This window comes from Camelus dromedarius, chromosome 3, assembly GCF_036321535.1.
Source record: "Camelus dromedarius isolate mCamDro1 chromosome 3, mCamDro1.pat, whole genome shotgun sequence".
NCBI classification, from domain to species: domain Eukaryota; kingdom Metazoa; phylum Chordata; class Mammalia; order Artiodactyla; family Camelidae; genus Camelus; species Camelus dromedarius.
The window spans coordinates 50839225-50857769 of record NC_087438.1 but is presented as its reverse complement, the minus strand read 5'-3'; positions in this window follow the sequence as shown (position 1 = coordinate 50857769).

Genomic DNA, 18545 nt, shown 5'->3' with positions numbered 1-18545 from the left:
ACTTCCTCTGTGGACAAACCAAAGTCTGTCAAAGGCTTACACATCCTGCCCCCCCCCCCACACCCACACACACATACACACACACAAAACCCCCTTAACTTCATTTCCTCTGTTCCCCTCACTCATTCTGCTCCAGCCATGCACACCCCATTGCCATTCCTTTGCCTGGAATGCTTTTCCCTCAAATACCTACAGAGCTTTCATCCTAACTTCCTTCAGATCTTTGCTAAAATGCTACCTGCTCAGTGGTGCCTTCTCAGAACACCTTATTTAACATTATACTCCCATCCTCCCTCCATACTTTGTTTTCCTCCATGGCAGGGATCACCAGTATTGATATTCTACATGTATTTATTTATTATCGTGTTCTCCCACTGCAATGTAAACTCCATGAGTATAGTTTTTTTGGTTTTGTTTTTCAGTTTGTGGCATTTTTAAAAGGATTTGTAAATTAACACCATCCAAAGCTGGCAACTGCCTCTTATATACTCATTTCTATAATGTCAAGTCATTATTTAAGTTCCAGTTTAAATTACTTTTCTTAAAATGCAGAAAGGCAGATATCTAAAACACTGCAAAAGTCAACTTTTAAAATGTGGAGGACAGAGATTTTTGACTGTTTTGTCCAGCTCTAGAACAATGCCTAGCACATAGAATGAGCTGAACAAATACTTATGAATGAGTGAATTTTTATATCTTGTACACCTACTATCTTTCACTCACTCAGCTAGAAGCTAAGATTGCAAAGATTCACGTCTCTACCTCCACTGAGCTGATGGTCAAATGTAAAGAGAGATGTGTAAGTCAGTCAAGTGCTGGGGGGAGGGGTCGGTGAGTGATGTATCATTCAAAGGCTCTGGACACAGGGAGAAAGAATGACTCTTGCCTGGGGGAATCAGAAAAAGCTTCCTGGAGGAGGGGGCATTTGAAGAGGACTTTGGAGAATGAGTAATTCACCGGGTGAATTATTTAAAATGAGGCTAGCTGCTGTAACACATAGATCTCCAAATCTTAGGGGTTCACTGAAGTAGATGTTTATTTCTTACTCAAAGAAAAATCCAAGTCTAAATTTAGTGAAGTTTTCTCCTCCAAGTAGGGATCAGCGAGCAGCTTCTCCCAACCTAGGACCCTGCCACCTTCAACTCAAGGCCTCTGAGGTCCCTACAGAAGGAGAAGAGCGTGAAGGATCCCACGGATTCAGTTTCCACGGCGCTGGCCGGAAAGTGACGCACAGTCACTTCCGTGTTCCATTAGCCAGAACTCGCCACACGTGGCCACGGGCCACTGCAAGGGAGGCTGTGTGCCCAGCAGGAAGAGGAAAGGAGCCCATGGGGCAGCTAGCCACTGTCTGTTATCCCAGGCATAGTGGACTAGAGACAGGCGCCCCAAGAGAAAGAACAGTATGAAAGTGTGGTATGTTTTGGAAACGCTGTGGTGGGAACCCAGAGAGTGTGAAGGAAAGTGGCCAGAGATAACACTAGGAAGGTAAGTTGAGAGTTGTGTCTTATTCAGGGGAACTGCTGAGGGCTCAAGCCCGGGACACAGCCTCTCAGATCTAAGAGACTGCTCTGGAGAGGCAAGGGAGGAGCCAGGATATACAGGAGTTTTTGCAGCAAAGACCAGGTAGTCGGTACATTAAAAGATTACTGTTAATTAAAGAAAGCCTGATATCTCAAGTTAAGGAATTTAACACTTTTTTATGTATGGGAAGGTGCAAAGATCTGGGCTCATTGAAATCATTCCTTTGATTTCTAGGGCCAGGATCCCATTCTTTCCCCTGCTGAGTCCCCTCAGGTTGCACTGTTGGAAGTGGCAGCAGAGGCTGGGCTGCCTGCTTGTCTATACCCTGAGTTCCCTCTGCTCACTGTCCTGGGTGGCAGTAGTGGCTGATGATTTGATGGCCACAGCATCCTTTGTTTACTGCTATGACAGGCAATATTTTTCAGTCACAGACTCCCCTATGAAGGGCTTGTATTTACTATGAAAAAGACTTTGGACTTTAATCCTGAGGGCATTGAAATTGAACCATCCTGCCTCAGCCCTATCTTCACATCCCTGAGATTGGCAGGGTGGCCTTTCTGGGACTACAAGAAAAAACTCAAACAAATAGGAGCTGGAGGTGGAAGAACTAGGGAGAAGAAAATGGGAGAAGAGAGATTCACTCCTACCACAAATGCTGCCCACATGAGCATCTCAGTCCCACCAATCAACCCCTCCCCATCTTTTTAATCACCATGTGGCATAATCATTCACCCTCCTCGTGTGCTTGCTTCATTAAGTAACCACAGGCACAGACGCCATCGCCTGGCTCTACTCCCCCAGCCTTACCCCTTTTCCGAAAGGTGAGATGGGACTGCATTTCTGTTTATGCTCCTCCCTGTGATGTGTCACACAAGCACACCTCCAGCCCAGTTGGAAAGCCTTGTAGCATTTGTCCTTAAAAATATTTCCCCCAACTGCTTGAATGGTGGAAACAAAAAATCTGAAAAGTTAAAAAAACAAAAACAAAAAAACCCCAAAGATCATCAGCCTAGAGAATAGTTGGTAGCTAATGCCTGAAATGAGTAACATTTGAAATTATTTCTTTGGGTCTGGCAAGCCTTTGGGAAGCTGGAGACCTCCATCACCATACCAGCCTTTGCCTCCCATCCCGACCCCTCCCTCCGCTCTGCGGCTCCCGAGCTGAATGATGCTCAGGGCCTCCCTTCCTCATACCAGAGGCCTTCTAAGGGCCCCTCCAGCTCTAACTGATGAGTTGAAGTAAACTAACACTTCAGAGAGATGATTGGAGAGTGTGGTGAGCAAGGCCTTTCCGGAGGGAGTCCAGCCTGGGGCGGAGGCTACGGGCCGACTGTGGGACCAGAGAGCGGGGACAAGGACAGACCCTGCCACCTTGTTCCACCCCAGGGGCTCTCAGTGTCAGGAGGAGCCAGAACTCCTGGACTAACCACCAGGAATGAAAGCCACCAACTCAATTTGAAAGAAGGCAAACTGCTGGCTTTTCTTGTAAAATCTGTTACAACAGCCTCTTTAGATAAGTGGCCAAAAAAAATAAATAAATAAAAAAATAAAAAGACACTCAATGCCAGAATATAGCTGTTTTCCAATGTGGTTGTTCAGTCTCCACCACAAGCCCCACCCGCAACCTGTGGTGGTTCATTTTTAGTGTCTCATCTAAAGAAGAAATGTTTCCCCTTTCTGAGAACACGTACAACTCAGGCTTATTAAGTTGATTGTAAGAGAGACAATTTTTGTGATGGAAAATACAAAAGAAGGAAGGGAGGGAAGGGAGGAAGGAAGGATCCATAGGTAACTGCTCTTAACAGTTGGATCAACATCTTTCTAGTTAGAGAGCTATCTTTTTAAAAACAGAATTAAGATTATGTTGCATAACTGTCTTATTACTTAGTTTTCCCCATTCGACATCCTAGGATCATCTTCCCAAAATCTTAAATATTCTTCCACAGCACCATTTTTGGTTGCTGTAGAATATTTCATCTTCTCAGTAGATCTTAATTTATTTAATCTGTTGTAGCATATCCAGATTATTTCAGGTTTTTGTCGTTGTGTTTTAGGTAAGACAGAGATAAATGTATCCTGATACATACATTTTTCTTTTCTGCAATCTCAGATTATTCCTTTTTTGATTTTGTATTTTTTATCGTGGTAAAATACATGTAACATTATCTAAGTGTACAGCTTAGTGGCATTAGATACATTCACAATGTTGTGCAACACCACAAATATCCATTTAGAACTTTTTCATCATCCCAAACAGAAACTCCCTATTCCTTTAACAATAGCTTCCCATTCTGCCCTCCCCTCAGCTCCTGGTAACCACCATCCTACGTCATCTCTATGAGTTTACCTGTTCCAGATAACTCCTGTAAGTGAAGCACACAATATCTGTCCTTTTGTGTCTGGCTTATTTCACGTAGCATAGTGTCTTCAAGGTTCATCCACATTGTAGCCTGTGTCAGAATTTCCTTCCTTTTTCAGGCTATTATTCCACTGTACGTATAGGTCACATTTTGTTGATCATTCCTCTGTTGAGGGACACTTGGGTTGTTTCCATCTTTTGGTTATGGTGAATAATGCTGCTATGAATAGAGGTGTACAAGTATCTGTCCGGCTTCCTGCTTTCAGTTCTTTTGGGAACATACCTAGGAGTGGAATTGCTGGAACACATGGTAATTCTATGTTTAACTTTTTGAGGAGCCACCAAACTGTTTTCCACAATGACTGCACCATGCCTTGAGCTAGATAAATGAAAAATGAATCTGTTCCAAAAGCCTCATGTCAACTTGGCCTGGAAAGGTCTAACGTCCATATTTCAGGATGGTGGAACCTCACTGGGCTGTGAAATGTGGGTGTCCCCCCTTAACGACAGGGGCAATGGAGAACTGGTGGCATCCAGGAAAGGGTGACCGAAAGGGACCATGTCAAGTTAAAGTGGTGGGTGAAGGGACTGGGTGTTTGGTCTGGTGAAGATCAGGTGTTTCCTCTCCACAAAGACCTGTCTCCAGGGCTGTGAGAGGCTGTCCGGTGGCAGAGCAGACAGACCTTTCTGCAGCCATGGAGGTAGAAGGAAAGCTGGGAGAAACACCCGGAGACCGGCTTTGGCTGAACACTGCCCTGAGGCCGGGAGCCCTGGGCGGCGGCAGAGGTGGTAGGGGGGCTCCTGGGAATGGTCATCACTAAGGCCCCGGGATCCTGGGAAGCCAGGGAGAATACAGCACAGAGCAGTAGCTCACACTTCCTGGGATTCTTTTATTGTTGTTCTGCTTTTGAACAAATGGGAAGGCGGAGCTCAGAGGGTTTTTTGGTGAAAAGTATCTCTTTCCTTTTTAAAAAGGAAATCAGGAAGCACACAGTCTCAATACAGATAGCTGTATAATTGCTGGACTATGAATTTCATTTTGATAAATTTAAATATTAATCAAAATAAACTATTTAAGAAGAGCCCTCTTACCTGAAATGCTTCTCTAGAAGCTGGAGGTGCAGAAGAAAATGGGATCAGAGATAAGAGTTCTGAGGCTGAAAACTGCTTAGTCAGGTGTCCTTATGGCTTTGGATGCCTTGCCAGGCGGCTCAGTGAACAACACCTGAGCGAGCACACAGCTGCAGCCCCTTGAGGATGCATTTCTTCTTTAATTGGACTCCCATTTACCACTTCTTTCTCAGCTTTGCTTCCTTTCTAATTGTTTTCTGAGTCCTTTTTATTTATTATTACTAGAAATAGTTACTAGTGCTGTCCAGCAAATATTTCTGCTTCTCCCCTTCAGCGTGTTGGGCATTGCTTCCCCCTAGATTATTCCTTTAGGACAAAAAATTTTTAGAGATGGGTGGATTTGCTACATCCAAAAATTCTATTAATTTTAAAAGTTTTCCTGGTTATTATCAAATTACCCTTCAGGAACACTGTACCAATTTATAGTCCCATCAGCAGTGTGTGGGTGTCCATCTCCTCACATCTTCACCAGCACTGGGTGTTACTGTTTTGAAAAATCTTTACTAGTTTGATATCTGCTCTAATTTTAATATTTACTTACTCAAGGAGCAGAGTAGGGCAAAGGATTTTTTCCGAAGAGATAGGGAGCTGTGATTCTAAAGCATAATCTAAGCACACAATCAGTAAATATTTGTACAAATGCTATGTGCTCTTTTTCAGCAGTTACTTAATTGAGTGGATATAGTGCTGGAGTAAGAGACTTGCTTCACAGGCCTTTGTACTTACTGGCTACGGACAGTAAGCAAGCAAACAGAGGCCTCTGAGTCTCAGATTTCTCTTATATGAAATGGCTGTTCAACCCACAGGGTGGTGTGACAGTGAAACAAGAAAATGTACATAAAAGTCCTTTGGAAACCGTGAAAGCACTATACATGACCCGAGGATTCTAAATGTTGCTACCGTTAGCCACAGTGATAAATCATGTTATAGCTAACCTTAAATAAACCATGTTGTTTTTAGACAAATCATCCCGTTATCCCTAGCCGACCAAAGGTCTTCCCTCTGCAATCCAGCAGGATTAGATGACCATCAGCCCGGAGATAGGACAGACTGTCCGGGTGAGAGGGAGAGAGTTTATAGCCACTTCCTAACAGCCCAGGATCTTACAGCTTCACAAAGAAACCAGATGCATGAGACAGATGCAACTGCAAAAACCAGTCAGGGATGTCAGAGGAGGAACCGAGACCAGCATGTGGCCTCAGTCCTGAAAAGCTACTTGTGTTCGCGCCAGGGGCCAAGCCCTACCAAGGGGTAAGGGCTAAGAAGAAACCGTAGCCCTCAAGCAGGGCCAGGCTGGGGGTCTCTGTTCTTGGCAGGGGCTGGGAAGAAGCCTGGGATCCCTGGCGAAGCTGTGGAGACCGACAAAGGCCTGTGGGCAGCTGGTAAGGAGGGGGAGGGGCGTAGAGAGACGGGGGCGTTTGGATTTACTATGAAAGACGACTGGGGGGCACACAGGCCCAGAGAGCAGAGTTAGTTGCTGGCAGTTTAAGCACAGCTCGGGGAACGCAGAGGAACGAGGGGCTGGGAAATCTCCGAAAGAGTAGGGCGGTAATTCTCAGCTGCTCAGGGCAGCAGAAACTGGTTTGGTCCTGTTGTTTAGCGTTTGTGAGCTTCTCATTAGCATCTGAAGGAAGTGCACAAAGAACACTCACCAAGCCTTTAGAATAGAGCTCAGCCTGCTGGGCTGGGAAGGGGCGTGCAGGGGCGGGGGTGGGGGAGCCTAATTGCTCTGAAGACGGCAGCCTGACTTCAAGAATCCAGTGATCTACGGGACCCTAAGAAGGAACCGAATCCCTTTCCATCCCACCTAAAGCCAAAGTCATTCTATTGATAAAACTTCCTAAGTTCTCAGCTACTTCTCTCATTGGTCTAATATAGAAAGCGTAGTAATTTTGGAAAGAAAGAAATGATTGTAACAGCAATGTTGAATTATTAACTCACTCACTCTTACCTATATCGTATGAAATAGAAACTAGTCTTGCCTTCTTGTTAGAAATAAAATGCTTGCGAAGTAGTTTCAGAATCAGATGCCAAACTCATAACCTGGTAGCAGAGGCATCCCCGTAGTGACACCAAATGCTTGTGTTACCAGATGCTTCCCTGAGTTTTTTGCACTGATTAGAAATTAGGTGTTTATTTCTCAGGCATGAAAAAAAAAAATCAGGCCAGTTTTTGGCTTTGGAGCCCAAGGATGGCAAGGAGGTGTGTCCAGGGATTCAGGTTTATGTCCTCAAAGAATCACAATGAGGCACTGCATGTGTAAGCACTGCATGCTCCTGTGAGAGGGAGGAAGATGGAGAGGACCAGGATGGAGTTTAAAGCACAAAGAATCCCAGCTCCATCCTGCCAGCTCTAGCACCTGGGAAATGAAACTCACTTTGGAAATGCAAATGACTCACCAAGGAGTTTGGCGTTTTGGCTTAAGACAAGCTAACTGTGGCTTTGAAGACCTTTTGGGTTCCGCTGGGTTGGTTGCTATTGGAGCCGAAGGAGATGGGGAGCGTAAAGGGCTTAGTAAAGCGTCAAGTGCTAAAGGAACATTCAGTTTTAGACACAGTGTTGAGTCTTGAATATTTCGAAGCCCACTGAACTAGCCAATGGAAGAGACAAGATTTTGCATGGACTCTATTCCATCGGCCAGGGTAGACACAGTCTTGATCTAGAGCTGCTTCTATTCTTAAAATCTGATTTCCTGTTTCTCCCTGCCCCTCTCCTCCCCAACAGCACCACACAGACTGGGGGCCTCTGTTGGGCAGGGTTCTGTGCCAGACTGAGTGAGCCAATGACACTGCAGCTGCATGGGTCGAAGAGAAAAACGGACCCGCAGCCCCCAACACAAAAGCCACCTGCAAGCATCAGAGATAATGCAGGGTGAAGGTGAGGTGGAGGAGCCAACAGGGCCAGGAGCTGAAGTGGTGGATGGGAAGAGAAGCTCAAAGGTCAAGATATCCCAGAACCACAGAAAGAGAATTGCTTATTGCGCTGTGCCCAGCGGGCTCCCCAAACAGCCCTCCAGGCTGTGGCTGGTTCATCAGATAGTAAAATCCCTCCTTCCAAGATGAGTCATTTCCATTTCCAGAGGGAGTTTTATTTCTGGATAACTGAGCTAGACAAAATAACTTAGAGGCTGCAGGGCCTCACTGGTTAAGAGCTAGGACTTCTGGGCAAAACTGTTTGGGTTTGAATCTTGACTTCATCTCTTATATGCTGTGCGACCTTAGGCAAGATAATTAACCTCTCTGTGCCTGAGTTTTTCTTATCTGTAAAGCAGGGGTATTACTAATAGCATCTGGTTCTTAGATTACTGTACAAACTACAGTAGTTAATCTGTGGCAAATTCTTAGAACAGGTCCTGGCACATAGTTTCTTTAAAGCTTTAAAAATATGGATACTAATGATTATATATAAAATAAACAACAAGTTCCTACTGTAGAGCACAGGGAACTATCTTCAATAACTTGTAATAGCCTATAATGAAAAAGAATATGAAAAGGAATATGTATATATGTATAATTGAATCTCTATGTTGTATACCAGAAACTGACACAACTTAGCAAATTGACTATACTTTAATAAAAAATAAATGAAAATAGCTATTATTTTATTAATGTACTCCCTGACATGATACATGCTCCGAGAGTAAGCACCCTGAGTTTGCTTACAATTGTACATCCAGTGTTTAGCACAGCAGACAGTAAGCACTCAACGCTCTAGATAAAGGGGAGCTCCCAAACCCTTCCTGGACTCTGCACTACAGCTACAGCTCCACCCACCCAAGCAATAAAAGGCACACATACTAGCAGTTAGCAAAGCCAAAGTAACCCCAAGAGCTGTGCCATGACAGAGTTCCCTGTTCTCAGACCCCCAGACTTCTCCTTGTCTTTACCACACAGGATGTGGGGCCCAATCTTATTTGCCTGGAGGAAGCACTCCGTCTCCGAGTCAGGAGGATCTGCCCAGGTTAAGGTGTGGGCCAAGTGCTCTGGGTCTCCCACACTCCCCCGAGGAAGAACAGTCAGAAGCCCAGACAGCTCTGTGGCTTGTGGGCAAAAAGCCAGCCTCCTTCCCCTGCTCTCTAGGCACCTGGATCCTTCTGCAGAGATTTGGGCTGGATGCACGTGTATCAGAGAGCGAGCTCCCGCCCAGAGTTTCTTCCTGAAAATGTTGACATCTCCCCCTCAAGCTCACAAGGTGAACAGCATTTGCAGGACCTTGCTTGGCCCTCTCCAATGGAGAAGTCTAGTTGGGACCAAAGTAAAGTGGCATGCCACAGTTCACTAAATCCAAGTCATCTTTGACATGAAGGCTTCTATATTGCATGTAGCGCTGAGAAAGAATAAACACCAACACTTAAACACTCCATTGATTTCAAGATTTACTCCAATTTCAGAGATGCTAAAATATGAAAAAAATGCACCTGAGAATTGATGAAAAGAGTGCACCATTACATACACACAGCAGGAAGGAAAGAAGCATCAGAGGAGAACGTTCACACGTTTCACCAACAAATCTCCCCACAATACACTCTGCCCTCCCTCTTTTGACAATGGGTGAAGCACCCATGCTCTTGTCTATGCCAACCCCTGCACATGTGCACTGGGTCCCGTCCCCTCTCAACTACTTACGGACACATCACTCTAGCAACCCCCACTTGTCCCTTCCGCACGTTTAATTTTTTCCTCTCTACTGGTTTGTTTCCATTGCCTAAACCTGTGAAATAATGTCTTCTTTCTTGATCTCTCTCTAGTTCTATTCTTGGCTGCACTTTACACAAAATTCCTTAAAAGAGATGTGCGCTCGAGGCTTTCTGGTCAAGATGACAGAGTGGCAGGACCACAAGCTCGCCTCTCCTCGTGACTACAACGAAACTACAGCTGACTGCTAGACAACCATCGAAAAAAAGACTGGAACCTAGAAAAGAAGATTGTCTTCAACTGGAAACATAAAGAGGGAACCACAGCAGGACGGTAGGAGGGGCGTGCTCACAATATAACTGGGCCCCATACCCTCTGGGTTGGTGGCCCACAAGCAGTAGAATAATTAAGTCGCAGAGGCCCTCCCACAGGAGTGAGAGTTCTAAGCCCCACATCCGGCTCCCCAGCCCAGGGTTCTGACATTGGGAGGAGGAAGAGACCCCAGGACAACTGGTTTTGAAGTCCAGTGGGGCTTAACTACAGGAGCCCCACAGGACTGGGGGAAACAGGCTTCACTCTCTTGGGAAGCTTACATAGAATCTTGAGTGCCAGGTCCAAAGGCAGAGGCAGTGATTTTATAGGAACCTGGGCCAGGCCTGCCTTCTGGTTTTGGAGGGTCTCCTGGGGACACAGGGGACAGCTGCAGCTCACCCAGGGGACATAAAAGCTGGTGGCAGACATTCCAGGAATGTTCATCTACATGAGCTTTCCTGGAGGCTGATATCTTGACTGGATCTTTAGCACCAAGAACTAGCCCTACCCAATAGCCTAAAGGGAAGCCTCAGGCCAAACAACATACAGGGTGGGAACACAGCCCCACCCATCAGCAGACTTCCTAAGCCACAAAGGCCTCTAAACACAGCCCTTCCCACCAGAGATCCAGGAACTAGTTTCACCCAGCAATGGGCAGGCACCAGCTCCTCCTGCCAGGAAACCTGCATAAGCCTCTAGTTCAGCCTCATCCACCAGGGGCAGGTACCAGAAATAAGAAAACAACAATCCCAAAGCCTGTGGAAGGAACCCACAAACACAGGCCAGACTCCACCCTGGGACTGGCTGGACACTGACAAGAGAGGAGTGTACTACTGGGACACATAGGACGTCTCCCACAGAGGGCCACCTCTCCAAGGTCGAGAAACATAACTAAGCTACCTAAAAATACAAATAGAAAGATAAACAATATGAGGTGGCAGAGGAATATCTCCCAGGCCAAGGAACAAGATAAAATTCCAGAAGAAGAAATAAGTGATGAGGAGATAGGCAATTTATCCGAGAAAGAGTTTAAAATAATGATGGCAAAGATGTTCAGAGAACTCAAGAGGAGTATAGATGCACAGAGTGAAGATTTTTATTAAAGAGTTGGAAAATATAAAGAATACCCAAACAGAGTTAAAGAATAAAATTACTGAAATGAAGAACACAATAGAAGGAACCAAGAATAGACTAAGTGAGGCAGAAGAATGGATCAATGAGCTAGAAGACAAATTAATGGAAATCACTACTGCAGAACAGGAAAAAGAAAAAAGAATGAAAAGAAATGAGGCTAGTTTGAGAGAACTCTGGGACAACATGAAGTGCTCTAATATCCGCATCATAGGGGTCCCAGAAAGAGAAAAGAGAGAGAAAAGACCTGAGAAAATTTTTGAAGAGATAACAACTGAAAACTTCCCCAACTTGGGAAAGGAAACAGTCACCCAAGTCCAGGAAGTGCAGAGAGTTCCACACAGGATCAACCCAAAGAGGAACACACCAAGGCACGTAGTAATCAAATTGACAAAAATTAAAGATAGGGAGAAAATACTAAAATTAGCAAGAGAAAAGCAACAAATAACATACAAGGGAACTCCCGTAAGGTTATCAGCTGATTTTTCAGCAGAAACTCTACAGGCCAGGAAGGAGTGGCACGATATATTTGAAGTGATGAAAGGGAAAAACCTACAACCAAGAACACTCTATCCAGCAAGGCTCTTATTCAGATTTGATGGAGAAATCAAAAGCTTCACAGATAAACAAAAGCTAAAGGAATTCAGCACCACCATACCAGCTTTACAACAAATGTTAAAATAACTTCTCTAATCATCAAACCATAAGAGAACAATGAGAAGAAAGACAAAACAAAAAAAAACCTAAAAAAAGATTGCTTTGGCAGTTTGGGGTCTTTTATGGTTCCATATAAATTTTGGAATTTTTTGCTCTAGTTCTGTGAAAAATATTGTGAGTTCTTTGGCAGGGGTTGCACTGGATCCGTAGATTGCTTTGGGCAGTACAGCCATTTTGCTAATGTTAACGCTTCCAATCCAAGAACACAAGGTATCTTTCCATTTCTTTGTATCATCTTAAATTTCTTTCATCCATTTTCCACAGTTTTCAGAGTATAGGTAACCTCCTTGGTTAGGATTGTCTCTAGGTATTTTGTTCTTTTTGATGCAATGGAAATTTTTATGCCAGTTATAAAATTCTGGTTTTTGAAGTGGAAAAAAAAAATTGAACAAAGGGCTGCAAATGGCAAAACAGCCTTCTTTCTTATGGGTGAGTTGTATTCCATTACGTACAGATGCTGCATCTTCTCTATCCGTTCATCTATTGATGTGCACTTACGATGCTTCCATGTATTGGCAATTACAAATAATTTTGCTTTTAATGGTGGGGTGTATGTATCTTTCTGAATTAATTCTTATTTTGTGGTTGGCTTTATCCCTTTAATAACTATGTAAGTTTAAAGAGCTAAAGCTCTAAACATTCTTAGAAACAATGAACAGTACATATATGTAAATTTAAAAAATATGTGCAGTATATTGTATATATGTATTTACATGCAATATATTGTATATGTGCAGTCAAATTGTAACAATTCTACCTAATAAAAATGAAAAAAAAAAAAAAAAAAAAGAGATGTGCACTCTTGTTACCTTCTCATCCTCTCCTCCCAGGTTTCCTTGAACCTGATGGGAATACCAGGTTTCCGTCCCCACTGCTCCATCTAAACAGGTTTCTGTCTAGTCCCCAGTGACCTTCCTTTGCCAAACCCAAGGGTTGACCCTAGTTCTTAGCTTCCCCTCATCTCAGCAACAGTTGGTTTCCAAGATACTGCTCCCTCTTGGTCCTCCTCCTCTCTCCCTGGTCCTCCTGCGTACACTGAGGACCACGCCTCTTCTCTATCTGCCCTCACTGCCCTGGTGACCTCACCCAGTCCCATGGCTTTAATTACCATCCTCAATTTAATAATTACAGCCCCCAGCTCTGGCCTCTCCCCTGAACTCAGGGCTTATGTATCCTGATAGCATCTCAAACTAATATATCTAAAATTAAACTTTAGAATTCTGACCTCAGGAAGTCTTCTCCACCTTAATAAAGTTTTTCCAGTTACTTTGGCCAGAAAACTTGGAATTTCAAATCATCCATATCATCCTTGACTATTCATTTTCTCTTGCATCCGATCCATCAACAAATCCATCTGGATTTCAAAATCTCCAGAATAAGATTGCACCTCACAGTTTCCACTGGCTACCACCCAGCCCAAATCACCATCCTCTTCCACCTGGGCTATTGCAATAGCCTCCTACCAGTTTCCCTTTGTCTAATCTGTCTCCTGCATTCTATCCACAGTGATCCTTTGAAAGGACAGCAGACCCTGAACCATCTCTGCTCGAACTCTCCAAGGCTCCCATCTCAGGCAGAGGAAAAGCCCGAGGCCCCCTGCGGGATCTAGTTCCCGGCCCCTGTGGGCTCCCCGCCTCCACTCTTCCCTCTCTCGGTGGGCTCCAGCTGCACTGGGCTTCCTGCTGCTTCTAGAATACACTGAGCACTCTCCCACATCAGCTTCTTCTTCCCCCCACCCCCCAGAAGTGAGCCAGGTGCTCATTGCCTCACCCCTTTCAGGTCTTGGCTCCACTGTCATCCTGTCAGCGCGGTCTTCCCTGACCGTCCCCCACAGTGGCCCTGCTCAATATCACTTCCCCTTACTCTGCTTTCTTTTCCTTTATAGTCTTGTACATCTATTTGGCTTTTTGGCTGTATCTGTGGCCTCCCCCTTGAACTTAAGCTCCCTTAAGTCAGGGATTTTGTTCCCTGCTGCATCCTCAGTACCTGGGATGCTGCCTGGCACATGGAGCCGCTCCGAGAAGATTTATGGAATGACTTCTAAGGTGGAAGGAAACTATGCTTACGCAGAAATGTTAGGAGCATGATGATTTTTCCTATTCCTTTCCACAACAAAGTCACTGGGAGTTAAAAGAAAGGCATAGGCATAAGTGTTTCCTGGAAATTGCCTGAAAACCCAGAAAACAGCTGCCTGGTTAATTTTATAAAAAGATGCTGTCTGAAAGCATCTGTTCATGGTGTGAATGTGCTTGTGCAACTGGAGGAGTCTGGCCAGCCCTCACAAGGTCACTGAGATGACCCAGTGGGTCTCTGCAGCCAAGGATCTCCTCCCCTCCCTCCCCCACTCCCAGTCCCTCACCCTCTTCATCTCACTGCCTAAGGGGCCTGGCTGTCCTGGCTCAACTTCTCTCTCATTTTCCCCACCAGGTCTCTCATTGTGCACCCTTGACTCTTTCTCCAGACCTTTCTTAACCCATTTATAAGCTTGTGTGGCCCCATCTGGGCCTATATGACCCCTCCCCAACAACCCCTGCTTCCAACCAAGACTGGGAAGCATTTGAAAGCTGGGACTGAGTCTTACGTTTGTATCCCTAACCCCTAACACAGTTCCTGGCACATCACAGGTGCTCGAGAAATGTTTGCTGAATGACTGAATGAACTCTCCACTGGGGATAGGCTGGCTGTTTTTCACAATTTCCCTGAGACAGACTGAACTTATTCTTGGCAAAGCTCTGCTCACGCCCTACCCTCAAGCAGCATTCCCTACCCACTCATTTCTATACACACACGCACATACACACACACACACACACACACACACACACACACACACACACACACACACACGGCTAGCCTTCAATGGCTAACTCAGTGAGCAAAATATGTCAGCTCAAAAAGCATTCATTGTCTATTAACAACATTCTAGTACTCAGCAGCTGATAAAGTGAGCTGGTGGTTGATTTCTTGGCACGTTTCATCAAATACCATTTTATTCTATTCATTAGGCCTTTCTTCATAATTTCAAGCAGTGCACATCTGCCCCTGCCAGCGTTTGCACTGCACAGAGGACCACTTTCTGAGAAAGGCCATAAGGCACTGCGTGTGCTTGTGATGTGGTGTATAAGGGCTGGGGTCAGACTTCCCGGTCCACCCCCAGCTTTTCCAACTTACTAGCTGCCTGGCCTTGGCCAAATTCCTTCATTCTGAGCATCTGTTCCCTCATCTATAATGCAGGGATAATAATAATTTCATTCAGAAGGCTGATGGAAAGATTCAATGAAAGCACACAGATCATGCTCAGTCAACAACAGCCATTGTTATCGCACAGTTTACACCCTTGATATGAGTTACTACTTTATGTGGTATTGTGTTGCATTTTCTAATTTGTCATATATGTAAATCACCTCTTAAATGACCGTTCAAGTTCCTGGAAGGCATGGATCATGAACAAATAGGAGGCCCGCCATGTCCATAGAGGAATCCAGCTGTCCCAATTGCATGTGTTAATTCATGGTTCCCCAGGCTGCATCTTTTTTACTACTTGGCAGGTCTTTTTCTCAGACCAGGGTCAGGGAAGAGGGGCAAGCACTTCTCATATGGTTACATAAAGATGATGTATATGTGAGTCACGGTGGCTGATGGGAGCGTGTTGTGGGGCGGGGGGAGTGTACAGGAACCCTTTGGCCCAGAGCTGCCTTTCTTTTCCTCATCAGCTGGAACGATTGATTGGAAGCAAGGTTACATCGTGCACAAGCCTACATAAAGCCCTGGCCCTCGCTTTCCACGGTGGCTCTGTCTCTGTCTAACTGCGTATACTTCGGGTGAGTTATTTCACCCCCATTTCCTTCTTTGCAGAGCGAACGTGAAGATAACAGTCCTACTTTGTAGGACTACGGTAAGAATTAAATATTAAGTACTAGGCCCTCCGTTAAGGGTTCAATATGTGGGTGGTTTTTTTTTTTTCATAACAACTTCTTTATTCATTTGCTCCAGTTCTGGGGCAGGTCTTAGAGTCGGACCACCAGTGGATGTGTTTTAATACTTCTGGACCACAGAGGGACCTATTTGAGTGTCACACGGGGCTTTCTAACTACAGAAGCTTGCTCCTGCCTTGTGCCAGGAGCCTCCTCTGCCCTGCGGGAGTGCCCAGGCCGCCCTTCCTCCTATGTAACCTTACTGCCAGTTAATCATTCCAGCTGTTGGCGGGTAGCTGGGGCACCAGGAAACGCCAAACTTCCTATTGCTATTATTTTATTTGTATTTCTCAGACTAACCTGGCATGGGAATCAGAATCTTAGAGCACAAGAGTTCGTGGGGCAGGACCTCTGAACAGTGATAATGGCACAGGCATTGAAGGCAGACTGAAGCTAGGCTGGGAACCTGGCACTGACCCTCACTAGCAGGGTGACCTGGGGAAATGGCCCAAGCTCTCTGGCTCTCGCTGCTTAGAGTCGATGCTTGTTAGACACACGGAATCTCAGACCTACTGAATCAGGATTTGAATTTTAGCAAGATCCATAGGCAGGTAATAGAAATTTTTTAAAAATTAAGACAAATATTTTAATTGAAGTATAGTTGATTTACAAGGTTGTGTTAGTTTCTGGTGTACAGCAAAGTGATTCAACTATATATATTCTTTTCATACTCTTTTTCATTATAAGTTTTTATAAGATATTTGATACAGTTCCTCGTGCTATACTGTAGGACCTTGTTGTTTGCAAAGCTATGATCCAACCCCTCATTCTTCTCATCTGTAAGACCCAGTGAACAGTCAAATGAGAAATGAGTACCTTGGCCTGTTAAAGTTGTTAGCTTTCTTTCTTTTTTCCATAACACCTTTCACTTTCCCTTTTCTAAAATGCATCTTAATGGTTTATAACTGCCTGGTTAGCTGTCTGTCTTCCTCCTTGGAATGGGAACTGTGAGATCAGGGACTATATTATGTTCACAGTTGTGTACTCAATGCCTGTCACGGAGTGAGAGCCACACAGGAAGTGGCCGACTGGCTGACTGGCAATGAACGACTGAAGAAATGAGGTCCAGGACTATTTCCTACCTATTCTCTGGGACACACTCAAGACAGGCGCAATGCTTTACATAAGATGCTCAATGACAATAAACCAGCGACATTACTCAATCTCATTTTATAGATGAATAAATTGATGCTGTAAGTACTTTAGTTAAGCAATTTGCCTAAGGCATCCAGACCTGTATGTTACCCTCCTCTGGGCACTAGTGAGTGCAGTCTTCTCCGTGACACCTTTATTTTAAAATCTCCCATACAGAACAGCCGTCCAGATGACTACCCTTCTGATTTGGAGATGGAGATGGAGATGGAGATGGAGTGATGGCCTTCTTTTTTAAGAACCAACATATTTAGAACTGATCTACATGCCGTTTGGGTTGCTTTCCATTGTTATGAGAGGGATTTTATTAGTGCTGCCCACATATTTATTTTATATGTACTTATTCTGGAAATATACGTATATATTCCTGTCTAGTGTTATAGCGTTTCTACCATTACCGTTTCTAGAACAGCTGAGTATCTGATCCGTTGACTCAGCTTTGCCAAGCTGCTGTCCTGCTTTCTCATAGTTTATCTTTAGATTACTGTTATCCATTTACCCTCGAGTCTATTTTTGTAAAGCAGTCTCAATTCATTTATTAGCTAATACAAAATAAGGAAAATGCACCAACCAACGGTGGTGACAGTGGTAAGCCCACTGTCCACGTAACCTTGAAATGTGGCATCAGAAGAAAGTGGCTCTTTTCCTTGCATGTTATACACCAGATATTTACCAGATCCCTATTCTGGCAGAGTATTTTTGAATTCAGTTAACAGATTTCTTACATTATCCTTCTAAATTAAAAATAAATCATTTCCTTGCTTTTTGTTGTTTGTTTCTCCATTCACTATGGGGCCCAGGGGGAGGACGAAATATGCAGGAAGTGGAGGGAGAGGAGGCAGGGAGGGAACCTGCAGGGCAAGAGAAGGAGGAAGCAGATGCGAAAGAGGAAGAAGACAGGCGGGAATGAAGATGAACCTGGAAGAGGAAGCTGAGGAGAATACAGGGAAAAGGCAATGAATGCAAAGATATAAAAAGGTATAAGATTATTTTTACACAATTATTTAACCATGCACATTATGTATAAAAAAGCCTGGAAGGAAATATGCCAGTGTGATAACCGTGGTAGAGGCAGATCACCCCCCCCTTACCTGCTGTGTGCCGGACAGTGCTCTAGGGTGGGCAGGATGCTGTTCTCTGCCTCATCGATGTTGGCACGGCCAGGTGACTGGCCAATGGGATGTGGGTAGCGGTTCCACTACGCTAGATTCAAGTGAATACCTCAAGAGGCATCGTGTTTTCTGCTAACCTTCTTGCATTCTTGTGATCTTCCATGCAGGAAAAAATATCTCCTGGTAGGCTCTGTTCTGAGGAAAATGAGAAGACACATGCAGGTGAGCAGACTTAAGCCAACTCGGCCTGAACCCAAGCCCAGCTTAGCCCAGCCCAGCTGAGTACTCAGAGCCTCAGCAGATCCAAGAAAGAGAAAATTAATGCTTGTTGTTGTCAGCTGTTGAGATTGTAAAATTAGCTGTTATGCAGCAAAAACGGATTCGTTGTGGTCATCTCTGAATGATGAAATAGTTTATTATTGTTTTCTGCCTTATCATTTTCCATATTTCCCAAGTATATTTGAATGCGCTTGCTTTACTGTTTGAGGAAAAGAATAAATAA